Below are 15,301 nucleotides of genomic sequence, written 5' to 3' on the forward strand. Positions count from 1 at the left end.
CCACTCACTCACACTCCACTCTCACACACACACACTTACACTCACACCCTCACACACACTCCTCTCACACTCACCCTCACACCCCTTCACACCCTCACTCACACACTTCACACCCCTCTCACATCCTGACACTCCCTCGCACACTCATTCTCCCCCTCACACAGACACCCCCTCAGACACACGCTGCCCCTCACACTAGCACCGCCTTCACACACTCACACACACACACACACTCACCCCTTCACAGACTCGCCCCCTCGCTCACTCACTCACTCTCACTCCTCCCTCCTCCTTCAGTGTCCTCGTTCTCACTCGCTCTCGTCCACTCTCCCTTTCTCTTCCGAGTCTTTCCCACTTGGCTCAGGATTATAGCCCTTTGCGGGCAGGAATGAGAAGAAGCCTGCCTGACCCCAGGGCTGAGCGCGGCTCTGTCCGGGCTCTGTCCTTATCCGAGAAAAACAGAGCCACGGGTTTCCCTGCACCTCAGCCAACGTGTGTGGGCCCCGAAGGAAGCAGCTGTGCGTCCAGGAAGGCGCAGCCCGCGCAGGGCCCTCGCTGCGCATCACCCGCTCCCACCCTTGTTAGCAAAGGGGACACGGCGTTCTCTGTGGCTCATACCACACTGGGTCCTGGGGGTAGAAGCAGGGAAGGACAAAGTGCTACCCTCAGAGGAAGTGATGGTTTGGTGGGGATGGGAATAGGTAAACCAGTAATTAAGACAAAACACACGTTTCCAATTATTTCTAATTTTAAAATCGTATTTAAAAAGCACACACATACTATGAGACGTGCCATGAAAGCCGTGGAAATACTATGACGATTTAGAAAAGCAAACGACCACACGTGCTGGGGGTCTCAGTGGAGGTTTTGTGAGGAGGAGGATTGACGGGGACTTGGCGAATCGGGAGGAATTTTCATGGAAGCCCTGAGCGCTGGCATCTGCCCGGGGTTGTAAGAATTACTGGTGGGGATGGTGCTGAGAGGCGATCGTGGTATCGTGATGAGTGGAACTTACTTGTGCAAAGCCCAAGTGTCCTCAGGGACAGTGGTGTCCCAATTCCTCCAGCACCGCCAGGCTGCGTGGCTCCGGGGCCAGCCGAACCCTTTGCGCGAGGAACCCTGGGGCCAGTGTGGCCAAGACTGGGCCACACAAAAGGGGGTGCAGAACTAAGGCTCAGACCTGGGTTTGAGTTATTGTTCAGAGGGCCTTGAATGTCAGTGAAGGAGTTAAGACCTAGTTTAGGAAGTTCGAAATTTCCCTAGGCTTTTCTAGACCTTTCTGTCAGAATTATATATAGTCTCTAAATTGCAACCCTTTATTCTCCTTTAATTGTACCTTTTTTTATTCCCCACTAATAACAGATACCTATTACTTCCTCTCTGATTTTTGCCCTTCTGATTTACGTTTAGAAGTTTTCATGTATTTTTGGAATTAATATTTTGATTTCGTTTACGTGTAAATAAGGCCTTGATGCTTCAAGGCTATGGCAAACAATATGTCATTTTGCTGCGGCCCTTGAATTCGGGATACTGCAAGGCTGGCAGTGTGGCGTGTCACTTAACCATGAGCAGGCTGGCTCAGCCCAGGGTCGACTTCTCAACCCCTCTGAGTTCTGTTTGAAACTCCTGGTCAAAGATTTATTTTACGGGGCAAATTACATGCTACAGCAACATTCACAAAATGCAAAGGATATACAGTTAACCCTTGAACAGCACAGGTTTGAATTACAAGGGACCACTTATTCTCGGCTTTTTTTCAATAGTAAATACTAAACTGCTACAGGACTGGAGTTGGTTGAACCCCCGAATTCGGAACTGCCCATCTGGAGGAACGTCAGATATGGAGGGCGAACTACAAATTATACCAGATTTTCTACTGCGTGGAAGGTTGACGCCCCTAACCCTCGCGTTGTTCAAGGGTCAACTGTACTCCATTAATATTGCAATAGAATTGCTTTTGGCTACTCATAGCTAATATGTGTCTCCTTGATCACAAATACATACTTGGAGGGAGTGATTAATGATGCCAGTAATGTAATTGCCATTCTGAACATGGAACTTATGGGAAACTTCATTTCTAATTTTGAATAACTGATTAGTAACTTAACCCTGGGGGGACCTAGTCAATCAGCAAACACTGAGCACGCTGTGCTAGGCCACCAGAAAATAATAATAATATAACATAACGTAAAATGAGAGAGTGCAGGGAAGAAAAAGAAATAAATCTGGGTTCCTGCCCCAAAGTGGCTCGCAGTTTTGTAGGAATGATAGATATACAAACTGATACAAAGAAGAGTGAGAAGTATGAAAATAAGGGTGTGCCCAAGATGCTACGGAGCTCTGAGAAAGAAATGCCTAACCTGGGAGTTCATGCAATTAGGCAAAAAAGGTCCCGTGACTGAAGTGGGATCTGCAGGGGGCTTTAAACAATAAATAGGTTATAAAAGGCAATGAAGAAAAACAGGGCACTCAAGCTTCATTTGGAATTTATCAGAAAACGTATTTTTCATATTTTCCATTCCTTTTTTTTTCTCCTGGGATATTTTTATGACATGAAATGGAGAACAGAATGAGACTTTTTTTTTTTATTGAAGTATAGTTGATTTACTGTTAGTTTCAAGAATGAGGTATCTTTAACAAACAAAGATGTGACTGTGAACCTCCAGGTCTCAGAATTGTTTTTCAAGAGATGGAGCAATGGCTTCTTCCTTGGCCGGGGCGGTGGATGGGGTCTGAGGTTTCCAGATTGATGTAAGGAACCAGCTCCTACCTTTACCGTCGCTGTCACCAGCTCACAGTCAACTGAGAAAAGCTGTGGGAGAAAGAAGCTACAGAGGAAGAGAAAGCGCAACACCATCATTAAGGTGCTGAGAGTTGATCTGATTAAACTGAGCCTGTCTGTGCGGGAAAACAGACAGGCAGCTTCCTGCAGGCCAGTCGGACGAGGGGTCAAATGCAGCTCCTGCCTCTGCTTTAGTTCTCCCAGCCAGGGACAATCTGCCTGCTTATCAGGCAGTTTATTAACGTATTTTATAATTCATGAGGTTTAACTTATTTTCTATACCCCACGGGCTTAGTTGCTCCGCGGCATGTGGGAGCTTCCCAGACCAGGGATCACACCGTGTTCCCTGCATTGGCAGGCGGATTCTTAACCACTGCGCCACCAGGGAAAACCCTGGTAGGGGATTCTTAATTGTCTTTCAAATGGTGATGGCTAAGTCATTCCAGGATGTAGACCTTTATTCAAAGTCATCAGAATGATCAGTTGCTCATCAGGACTGTCTGGACCCCTGTGCACAGGAAGGCAGAGCTGCTGGGATGTCAGCAGAGCTACAGAATTCCAGGAACTGCAGGACTCAGCTCTCACAGAGCCGTCCATGGCTGCCAGTATACAGTCCATGCGGTTTGCTCTCCAGATATGCAAAGCGTTTCCAACAAGTGGCCACCAATCTTCATCGTCAAAGTAATGAAGCACACGAATTGTCGTTAAGAAGGGGACAGACTAGCAGCCCCAAGATGGTGCACAAGATGATCCACCTACTCAGCCATAAAAAGAAACAAAATTAGTTATTTGTAGTGAGGTGGATGGACCTAGAGTCTGTCATACAGAGTGAAGTAAGTCAGAAAGAGAAAAACAAATACCGTATGCTAACACATATATGTGAAATGTAAAAAAAAAAGGTTCTGAAGAACCTAGGGGCAGGACAGGAATAAAGATGCAGACATAGAGAATGGACTTGAGGACACGGGGAGGGGGAAGGGTAAGCTGGGACGAAGTGAGAGAGTGGCATGGACATATATACACTACCAAATGTAAAATAGCTAGTGGGAAGCAGTTGCATAGCACAGGGAGATCAACTCGGTGCTTTGTGACCACCTAGAGGGGTGGGATAGGGAGGGTGGGAGGGAGACGCAAGAGGGAGGAGGTATGGGGATATATGTATATGTACAGCTGATTCACTTTGTTATAAAGCAGAAACTAACACAAAATTGTAAAGCAATTATACTCCAATAAAGATGTTAAAAAAAAAAAGATGATCCACTGATGTATAGGAAGAAAAGTTTCTATTTTCTAACTTCATAGATTTTATCCACGCATTCAATTTATACATAAGTATACATTATCAAGAAGTTTGGAGACCCCTGAGCTAGACCCCGATGAGTACAAAATAAAGCCTGGTGAATCCCTTAACCTACTTCCTTGTGCCAGAGACTGGCTACTCTGCCCTGAGAGACATTTGATGACAGCTGGGAGCTCTTAGAGGGTCTCTGGACTTGTTAGAAGAAAAGTAAAAGAAGTTATGAAGAGCTTGGTGTATTCAGTGTGGAGTCCGACATCACATCCAGAGCCAACTGGTCTTCTGTTTATCCCTTCAGTCAAAATGTCTTATCCCTCAGTACAGAGAATTTGACATTGCTTTGGTGCACTGCCCGCAACCCTAACAAGTTGTGATGTGTTTGTTCTATGGAAAGGAAACAGCTGCTTGGGGCAGAAGTCTCACTGTCCTCTCAACCAGAAGGTTTGGAATGGAGCCTGGCTCTGTTTCTGGCCTTATCACTTGAGGAAAGCCCTTGCTTTCCGCCCACATTCAATTTCTTCTCCCGTAAAAATGAGGTATTGCTAATCTCAAATTCATAGGATTATTATTTTTCTGTTTTTTTAAGTGTAAAATTTTTACCTGATATCTCTCAAACTACAGAAGTACTGCATGCTTATTTTACATAACGAAACAAGTGCTAACAAAACTGTATGAAGGCAAAGATGATTTTCTCCCTTTCCCCCTCATGCCCTCCCTCCTGACACAGGCGAAACACGCAGCCCAATGTATACCCTTCCACCTCTTTCTCCTTGCTCATACAAACATAAATAAATAAAGAGGAACTTTTTTGTATTAAAATTTATTTATGATATACACATTATTCTGCAACAAGCTTTTTGCCCACTCTATATATTGTTTGCAGAAGCAAATGAAATCAGATTCATAAAAGAGCTTGGTAAACTGTAGTCACCACTCAGCTTCCTCTTCCTAACATCAATGAGAGGTAAACTGAGTGAAAGAATAGGTGAGTTTACTAAACACAAATGCAGTCAGTAATTTTGCTGCATAGAAGTCAGAGTTGTCCCATCTGCCCAGCCTTGGTGCAGAGTGCCTCAGTGGAAGCAGTATGAGGGCCCAGGCCTGGGGAAGAGGGGCACCAGGGCTACCTGATCCATGACTGCCCCCAGAACCAGGCACACTGCAGGGTGAGTGACCAATAAGAGTGGGATGACAATGTAGGAAGAATTGATGAATAGATTAATGAATTTAAAAAGGAACAAATGAAGGTACAAACAAGACTACAAATGAGGATCATTTCTTTAAGAAGTGTTTTGGTGAAAATATGGGAGGAAATAATGAGGGAAAATAGGGAATTTTCTCTAAGAGATGTGAGGATGCCTCTGAATAAGCAATGGAAAAAAATTGGCTGACGCATTGAAGGCTGGTGGCCTCCGGGGACCTGTAATTGTTTCACCAGCCAAGGGAACTCCAAAGCTGAGTTGGAAATCAGGCTTCTCTTTTACCTTCTTACGTTAATATAGTTTAACATAATTCTTTGGAACTTCCTCAGGGAATCCTGTCCCTGGAAGTGGCTGATTCCTGGAGTTAGATGCTTTAGTTTTACTCTTTATTGTTCTTTACATCTCCAAAGGCTTTTTCAGCATAACTTCCTGATTCTGGATGCTCTGGACTTTGCGTGTTGAACCTAACTGCATATCTGCAAACCACCAGTTAAAGATGTACTGTCCAAAGGGACCAAGGCAGACTTCCGGAGTTTCTAAGAATAATTCCCTAAGCCCTTGACCCTTGCTGTTTACCTTAGTCATGCAAAATAAGCATGTTAAGGCTGGCTTAATAAGGTAACAGGCAACTAACCTATCTGTTATTTATGCAAATCTGTAACCTTCAAATCTGACTATTATTATTTAATATATTTCAATAACCTTCCTCCCTTTTATTTAATGGAATTTGTATTCAGTGTAGGAACTCTGGAGTTAGACTGCCTGGATTTAAGTCCTGCCTCCAAAGTATGGATCAGGGTTATAGATCATGGGGTAAATTAGTTAAACTCTCTGGGCCTCGATTTTCTCATCCTTAAAATGGAACTAAAAATATTATCTTTTACAGGGTTACTATGAGATTGAATTGATACTCTTATAAAAACACATAGCAGAAGGTCTGGCACATGGTAAACACCCAATGGTTTAAAGAAAAGCTTTTAAAAATCTTTGTTATTATTTTAGGAATTATGTTTATTAATCATTCATTTATTTTTATATTTCATACTCAAAAACATATGCAACTCAACGTATGTGAGTTGAGAAAAATAGAAATTAAACCTAGCATCAAATGAAAGATTGTTTTTGCTTGTTCGTTTGAGGTAGTGGGTGTTTCGGTTGGGATGCAAATTCTACTCCGAGGCAGACGCTCTGAAATGTTGAAAATAGCTTGCAGGACGCCTAGGATGACCCCCTCAGTAGACCCCAGGTGGATGTCCCTGCTCCAGCCATGAACTGATGGATGCTTGGCTATGTCACCATGAGCATCCCTCTCTGTTTAACATCCGGGAAATGGATATGGCGCTGGAGCAGCAAAGTAGGCAGGCAGTGCTCCATGGACTAAAGACCTGGACAAAGCAGTGCTGTACCGGAGCCGAGAAACTGCAGGAAAGCTCTGGGATGGTTCTTCCAAGGGTAGAGCAACCCTCCCCAGACAGGATAGCCCATAGCTGGTTGGTTCTGATGAAAGCAATTCTAACCACTGCTGGGTTGAATTTAGGGTGGTCCTGGCTTAGGCGAATCATAACACCAGGGGACTACGAAAAGGCCTGACTTTTCTCCGCCTCTGATCACAGAGCTGGAACCACTCCTAGGCGCTCAGCAGGCAGGCCCGTCTCTGGGAGGTGTAGCATCCAGCAACACCAGCTGCCACATGCGTTCTGGGCCACTGTAAGACCAGCCCCACAGGCCTCGGTCAGTTCCTGTTTCTTTCTCTGGGAACAAGACAATACAGATGTTGTTGCTGGCTCTTCATATTAGAAGTAAATTTTTTCCGTGAAATATGAAGAGACAGCCAGATGTTACTGTATTCCTCTGTGGTTCTGCTAGGATGCCTTCATTCTGGAGTGAAATGGGAGGATCCAGTGGGCTGCTTCCTGGGCAAGGACCTTAACAGGGACGCTTCCTGCGGTGAACACACACGGAAACACCAGACCCGTAAATGAAAATGCTGGGCTTTAGCCAAGAAATAGTGTTCAAATGAGAAAAGAGGATTTTCTTGCTTGGGCAGTCATGTGACTGGTTGGCTCTATCTCAGTGCTGAGAGTGTGATTCTTTTTTACCAGCTTTTTTAAAACCTATAAAAACAAAGGAAACCTGCTTATCAATAGTATTCCTTAGTCTACCCTCATGAGTTAGTTGAAACAACGGGAGGCATTTAAGGAAGGAAAAGAGGTTTATTTACAGGGGACAGAGATCAAAGAAGACAGAGGTAAGAGCATCCAAACCCACCTGCCCTCCCAGCCCCATCTCAGGTGGGACATCTTCCAGCTGGTAATGCTCCCTCAGGAGAGCTGGCAGTGGATGTGTGATCAGCAGTGAGCCTTCTTGGAGGATGAAAGGGCTGCTACTGGTTCCAGTATCCACTGACTATTCTTAATGGGAAACTGTGAGGATAAAAGTGCATCTCAACAGGAATAAAGACGCAGACGTAGAGAATGGACTTGAGGACGCGGGGAGGGGGAAGGGTAAGGGGGGATGAAGTGAGAGAGTGGCCTGGACATATATACACTACCAAATGTAAAACAGATAGCTAGTGGGAAGCAGCTGCATAGCACAGGGAGATCAGCTTGGTGCTTTGTGACCACCTAGAGGGGTGGGATAGGGAGGATGGGAGGGAGACGCAAGAGGGAGGAGATATGGGGATATAGGTATACGTATAGCTGATTCACTTTGTTATACAGCAGAAACTAACCCACCATTGTAAAGCAATTATACTCCAATAAAGATGTTAAAAAAAAAAAGTGCATCTCAAAGCATTACCAGAAAGAGCAAAATGTGCCCTGCATTGTGTGGTCCCACCTCCACCGGCTCCGCCCTGCAGATGAGACCACCTCCCATGGGTCCCCTCCCCGCTCCCTCCTCTCCTAGGCTGTGGCATCAGGGCCAGGCGCTTATTTCTTTATTAACTCGTGTCACCCCAAAACTCATATGAGTAAGTGTCAAACTGCTGTAACTTGTGCCGAGTTACAGCTCTTTATTATGTAGTAGTACTAAAAATTAAAATATTCTTCAAGTCAGGCCATTTAGAAATTTTTCTAATTCGCAGAACACGTTAAACTAATGATGCTAATTAGCTTACTCAAAACAAACTCATCATGACTTTTACATCTTTTCTAGGGCAGGACCAGCATAGATAATATTCTATAGGGATTTCTCCCTGCAAGGGACACAGGCTTTCCTTTCTCACCTAATTATAAATATCTTCCAAAATGCAATCTGTGCGGTGTTATATAATTGTGCTTAAAAACGTCTTTCAATAAGGGGAATGTGTCCTAAATCTAACCAAATATATATCAAAATATAAATGTACAATTATAAAACTGTTTGGGGAAAATTTATTGTGCTCCACATTCTACAAGATGGGCATATGTGTACTGCCCACATGGATTTTATAAAGATTCTAAGTGTACTGTGAAGTCTGTTTATTGGCCACCAAACACATACACACAAGCAAAACCTAATATTTAATGATACAATGAGTAACAGCCATTTTCTTTGCCTGATTCAGATTAATGGAATATATTTTCTTTTTTTTTTCTTAAAGTTTTTTGTTTTTTTAAAAAAATTAATTAATTAATTTATTTTTGGTTGTGTTGGGTCTTCGTTTCTGTGCGAGGGCTTTCTCTAGTTGCGGCAAGCGGGGGCCACTCTTCATCGCGGTGCGCAGGCCTCTCACTGTCGCGGCCTCTCTTGTTGCGGAGCACAGGCTCCAGACGCGCAGGCTCAGTAGTTGTGGCTCACGGGCCCAGTTGCTCCACGGCATGTGGGATCTTCCCAGACCAGGGCTCGAACCCTCGTCCCCTGCATTGGCAGGCAGATTCTCAACCACTGCGCCACCAGGGAAGCCCTATTTTCTTTTTTTTTAAAGAATGATTTTCTTATATAAGTTCCCTGAAAACACTATTCAGGGAGATTTCATCTGTGCCCCCTTGTCCTCTTGCCCCTTGATAGAATTATTACCTAACAGCTAGTAGAGGCATCCAAATACATGTGCTGACTAAACAGCTACGTTTTTCAAATATTACCAGGAATGTTCCCTTTCCACTACCTAACAGGAAACCATGTTTAACCAAAGTGTCTCTCAGGAGAGTGGACTGAACAAAGATGGAAATGTAATTTGAGCAATATCAAAGGATTAGAATGGTTGATTTGCAAATATGACAACATGGATGTTCTGTATGTAGCAAAGGCGTCTCATTTACAAATCAAGAGTAATCTGCAGAGACCTGGGAACATTCATCAACGATTTATAAGATTATTATGTGAGACTCCAGGACACAGACCATCTCTGTCTATACTCAGACACACAGACACACAGACACACACACACACACCACATAAAGCCATCCTGCATTATACACAGATATGCCTGTTGAATTCTACATCACAATGGAGAGGACTAATTAGCAAATTTGTTAATGAGCTTCTGTTTTTTTCCCCAAAGTTGTCAGCTGTAATAATTAATCTGTTTTCCTAAACTGTCTGCCATTATTATCTACATGAGTGCCTCTCAGTGAACACGGGGACTTCACAAAGGTTTTACTCTTCCTGCAGAGCCAAGACTCCAGGGCACCAAGGGTTGTGGGCAAAGCACAGAGATTTCCCTGACCAATGGCTGCATTGGGCATAGAGTACCTCACAAAAGACTCACTCCTCGTTTGTTTGTTCTATATCACCAGCAGCAAATAACCATAGACACAAATATATAGACACCAAAGTGGCTTGGACTAACCTCTAAAGTAAGATAATTAGCAGATAATTCATTTGTTCTCCCGCAGCAGTAGAAGCTTTCTTAATCAAGTAGTAGGTTACATAGATTTGCCTTTAATTACTTATAAAAAGGCACATGCTCTCCTACATCCACTAATAGTCAGATATCACAAGTATTATACAATATGTATAAAATTGCTGCAGTTATTTGTTTTCTTGGATCTTTCCCCTATCAAACTGTGTCTCTCTCAAGGGAGGCTACCCAGTCACTTTATCGCTGTCTCTCTAATACCTCCACCCAGACACGGTGGGTCTCGTTAGATTATTGATGGCAAAGAGCTGGAAGCACATACGAGTTACTCTGGAAGATTTGTGTGTTTTCTTTTTCAATTGGAACTGTTCACATAAAGGAAATGCACAGGGAATGTGTCCTGAAGATTAAATCCCTACATTTTATGCAGTGGAGATGCGCTTGCTATGAGCTCTTTATCCACGCGGATATTAAGAATATAGTTTAAAAATGACTACTTACATCTTGGCAAGGGGCTCCAGTAGTTTTTGATCATCCTTGTGCAGCTGATTCAACTCCTCAAACAACCAGCTGAGCCTGTAGGTAGCAGCAGCAGTTACATTAGCCTATGTGTGAGATCTAGCTCTTAAGGCCCAGCTACACAATCTGCCTGTGGTCAGCTGGGATTCCCCTTCCAGAAAGAAGTCTTGGTTATAAAAATGGTGTTAACATTTCAGAAGGACTGAAGGGTTTAGATTAACACCTCAAACCTCATTCTTATAACTTCCCCCCAATTATGACAGCAGTTATAACAAGTTAGTGAGCAGAGGCTTGCCATGCCTCCCTCTTCACCTCTTTTCATCATATTCTTTGTTGCCTTCACAAGGCTGACCTTTCTTTAACTGAGTTCTTTGCTGTTCATCCTCAGGGAAGAGATAGCTACATTGGGAGGGGGTGATATAATTTTATTTCACCCAATATATCCAAAATAGTGTGATTTCAACATAAAATACAAATTTTAAACTATTAAAGAGATGGTTTAGATTTTTAGTACTAGGTCTTCAAAATTTGGTGGGTATTTTGTACTGACACCACATCCCAATTTGGATAAGACACATTTCAACTGTTCAATAACCATGTGTGTCTAGAGGCACTGGACTGCCTATCAGCTATAGTTCGTTGAAGCTTACACTGGATGCCAGGTAGATAGAGAACTGATGGTAGTTCTGGGCCATAAATGTTAGAGGAAAGTCACTATATCTAGGAAAGAATGTCCATTTTTCTGTTTGTAGAAGCATCAGGATTTGTGGTCAAGATGAACACAGTTCTGTTAGAGCTGTGTAACTCTCTCTTCCAATTTTCGTCTGAGAGAGCCCCAGGTCTTGCTGTAGAGGAAACAGATCTACACAGCCCCGGGATGTAGTGTATACACAAGGTATTAGAGAATTTCAGACCTTTCTGGTGCTCACTGATTCAGCCATTGATGAGACAGCTAGCTCTTCAGGATCCTAGAAAAATACTGCTACTCAGATTTCTTAATAAATGTTCATTGGATGAGAGACCAAATGAACCAATAACCCAACTACCAATTCTCTGATACACAGAATATTTGCAGCTCTCAGCTAATAATCTCCTGCTCATTTGCATGCTGGTCTTCGGTTTAAAGTGCTTTCATATTTCAACAGAATAATTTTTTCTCTCTCATAAGGTCATAATTTTCATTGGATTACAAGTCTCCTTATGTTCAAGAATAAAACTAATTTATTACGCCATGCACAATGAGCTGTACTTGGATTCTCGAGTTATAACGCATTTCATCAAGACTGAATCTCAACTGTGATTAAAAAAACCAGGTGTATTGAAATACAATTCACATACCACAAAATTAACCCCTTTTAAGTGCCCAATTCAGTGAGTTGTAGTTTATTCACAGAGCTGTCCAACCATCACCACTGTTTAATTTCAGAACATTTTCATCACCCTACATAGAAACTCTGTACCCAATGGCACTCACTACTCAGTACCTCTGCCCCCAAACCCCATGTAGCTTCATTTCAATTGGAAAAATCACCTTAAAGGCTGAATTGAATGTTTTTGTGATTAGAATAGACAGTGGACTTTTTTGGTGCGGTGGTTTCTCTTATTCATTTGTTCTACAAATATTTATTGAATCCTGTCTGGGGTATAAAAGAGGGAAGCGAGTAGCCAGTTCTGCGTGTTAGGTATGGTTCTTTCTTGAGATAAACTCAGAGTACACAGACTAGCTCTCTTTTCTGTGCTTGACTGCTGAAAGAGCTGATACAACTCCATTTTGCATGAAGTTAGAGTTTTAAGCTGGTAGAACACCATCATTTGGTATCTCTGGCCCTATAGAGCTGTGAATACATTTTCACAAGTTTATTTAGAGTTAGAACCTGGCTCCAAACAGGAGACCACAGGATACAAGTGAAGAATTTTGGCTTACTTCCATCTCACACGTTGCCTCGATTCTATTCTATTTCAGTGGAAAACCAACCAGGGTATAGGCCATGAACACCAATCCATCATTTCCTACACTCATCATCCCAAAACACACTCCCTCCTCCTGGGGGTCCATAGTGCCACCTTAATATACTCAAAACATTCTTATGGGCATTAATTTCTGTTGCATGAATTCTTTGATGTAGGAGAGGCTTACCTGACAGTCAATTGCCACAATACCTAGCCACTTCTAGCTCATGATTTTATTGCTTCCCTGCATGTTTGCTAATTGTGTTCTGTGTTTGTCTTATCTTCCTAAAGAGAAGGAGGTTGCCTTGAGAATAGAGACCAGTGTGTCCCTGTCCCACACCACCACTGTGTCCTGATGCTGTTAATACGTGACAAACGATGGAATTGGTTTAGCTGTCAGGTAGAAAGCTGTGGGTTGAGCCACTTTTTCTACTGACTCCCATTTTATAATAGTTTAATGGAGAGTTGGGCCCCTGACAACTGGTATGGCTATGTCCCTGCATTTGGTTTTCAGCCCAGCACCCTCTTTCACTGGATGTGCCTTGTGTCTGAGCACCTGCTATGTGCCTGGCTCTGGGCCAGGTGTTTGAAAGCAGCATCCCTCCTCTGTGCTCCCCTGTATCCTCATGTCCACCATTGCATTTACCCCATGGTACAACGCGGGCTGTGTTTTCTGTCTCCCTCCCTGGAGAGCATCTCATGGGCAGAGTGGAGTTTTACACAGAGCCTGGCGCACAGCAGGCCCTCAAATTAATTTTTGTCATTTGAATAAATAAATTAAAAGGCAGTTGTTAGCAGCTCTCTGACTAGCCAAAAAGACAGCACACACACATCTGAAACAATGAGAAAACAAGACAGCATCAGTGAAAGGGTTAATTGTGCACAGCCGACAACGTGTAAACCAAATAAACTTTAGGTACCCATATCGTCTGGTATAAGTAAAACATGTTTGAAAAGCATAGTCCAACCACTAAAACTCATTTTACAGTGCATCAGATTTTTATCTGCATCTTTTAAAGAGCTTTAAAGGAGATGTAACTTACGTTCAACAACAACACTTCACGAAATCACCTTTCTTTGTCTGCCCATCTTCTTGTACTCCTTGCTTCTCTGCAGCCTCTCACCCCAGTCCCCAAGTCTCTCCCCTCACTCGATGGGCACTACTTTGTAGGCATCTGCCCCTTGGCTTTTTCTCAGTGCCAGACTCAGCCTCTCTGGCTTCCTTGACTCCCTCTCTTTCACTCATTATCCCAAGTCTGCACTGCAGAGAAGAGCCTGGAACCAACCCACTGAGGAAGACCATCCTTCCTTTCTCGAAGTGGGTGGAGGTGGCGAGAGCAGTAAACAGGGTTTCTATGGGTGAAGACTATGAATACTCCAGGAGTAATTTCGTCCCTGTTACAAGTGAAATAAGATTAAGAAATGGAGAGAATCTACCAGGGCTGGTGAAGAGTTGTCCTCTCCATTTGGGGACACGCCACTTGATGTGATGTAAATAGCAGCAAGCTCACAGAAGTTGTTTATGACCACTTAACCTAAACTTGATGGGACATCTTGCCCCCTCACCAAACACAGAATATGAATCGCTCATCTCAGGAAGGGGTTCCCTGGTCGTCAAAATTCTCTTCAGTCCTTCCTACGGAGTTTCAGCTCCCTGTTTCAACTCAGTCTGTGGCCAGGGGTAAACAGAGGTCCTACCTGGACGGATCACACACGTGTCTTCTGTGCTGATGTGTAGAGCTGTATTCACCAGGCTCCTCAAGCTAACTTGGCCCTGTGAGGGTTCAAGTTCATTTACCAGAGGAATCGGAGGACTCATTGCTTTGAAATTCCACAGTGTGAGTCTCCAACCCAGAGGCAAAAATTCAGCAACATCATAACACAGCATCCATGTGTCGGTCAGGGTCCAGCCAGGAAAACAGAAACCACAATAAGTATTTAAAACAGAGGTTGGGCTTCCCTGGTGGCACAGTGGTTGAGAATCTGCCTGCCAATGCAGGGGACACGGGTTCGAGCCCTGGTCTAGGAGGATCCCACATGCCGCGGAGCAACTGGGCCCGTGAGCCACAACTACTGAGCCTGCGTGTCTGGAGCCTGTGCTCCACAACAAGAGAGGCCGCGATAGTGAGAGGCCCGCGCACCGCGATGAAGAGTGGCCCCCACTTGCCGCAACTAGAGAAAGCCCTCGCACAGAAACGAAGACCCAACACAACCAAAAAAAAAAAAAAAAAAAAAATTTTAAAACAGAGGTAGCTTAATTTAACACAGGGAATGGGGTACACCAATCTGAGAAGACAAACAGGGATGATGGCGCAAGCTGGAGATTAGCAAGAACAGGAAGCAGAGACCTACCTGAGGTTGAAAGACAAAGCGTTCCTGGGGCCCAGCGGCGGGACCCACAGAGGCCTGTCCCAAGGGAATAGGAGCCTGGAGGAGAGGCCACCTGAGCTAGAACCACGTGGGGGAAATGTCCTGGTTTCTCCCCCATCCCACCCACCTCAGAGTTCCCCATTGGCTGAAAAGGAACCTGGGAGGGTGGCCTGGGTGCAGGGGCAGAAACCCTGCACTCTAGATCAGGGAGGGGAGGGTGAGTGATGGACCTACCCTGGGGTAAACAGGCCCAGGACACACACAATCCCCGTGAGAGATCACTGACAAAGCTGGGGAAAATACGGATGCGAAGGAAAGACAGACTTGGCACGCAGAAGCAGCCTGGTCACCTGGACATGCCCACACCTACTGCCACGAGCGGGGACATGCAGGGCATATGC

The 15,301-nt window shown here is 44.1% G+C and overlaps 1 protein-coding gene across 1 annotated transcript in view; it reads left to right on the top strand.

The window, feature by feature from the left end:
- The window catches only part of CLVS1 (clavesin 1), a 142,796-nt gene that overhangs the window by 84,632 nt on the left and 42,863 nt on the right, over positions 1-15,301 (top strand). The window lies entirely within an intron of this gene.

Source organism: Eubalaena glacialis, chromosome 17 (genome assembly GCF_028564815.1).
Source record: "Eubalaena glacialis isolate mEubGla1 chromosome 17, mEubGla1.1.hap2.+ XY, whole genome shotgun sequence".
Classification (NCBI taxonomy): Eukaryota; Metazoa; Chordata; class Mammalia; order Artiodactyla; family Balaenidae; genus Eubalaena; species Eubalaena glacialis.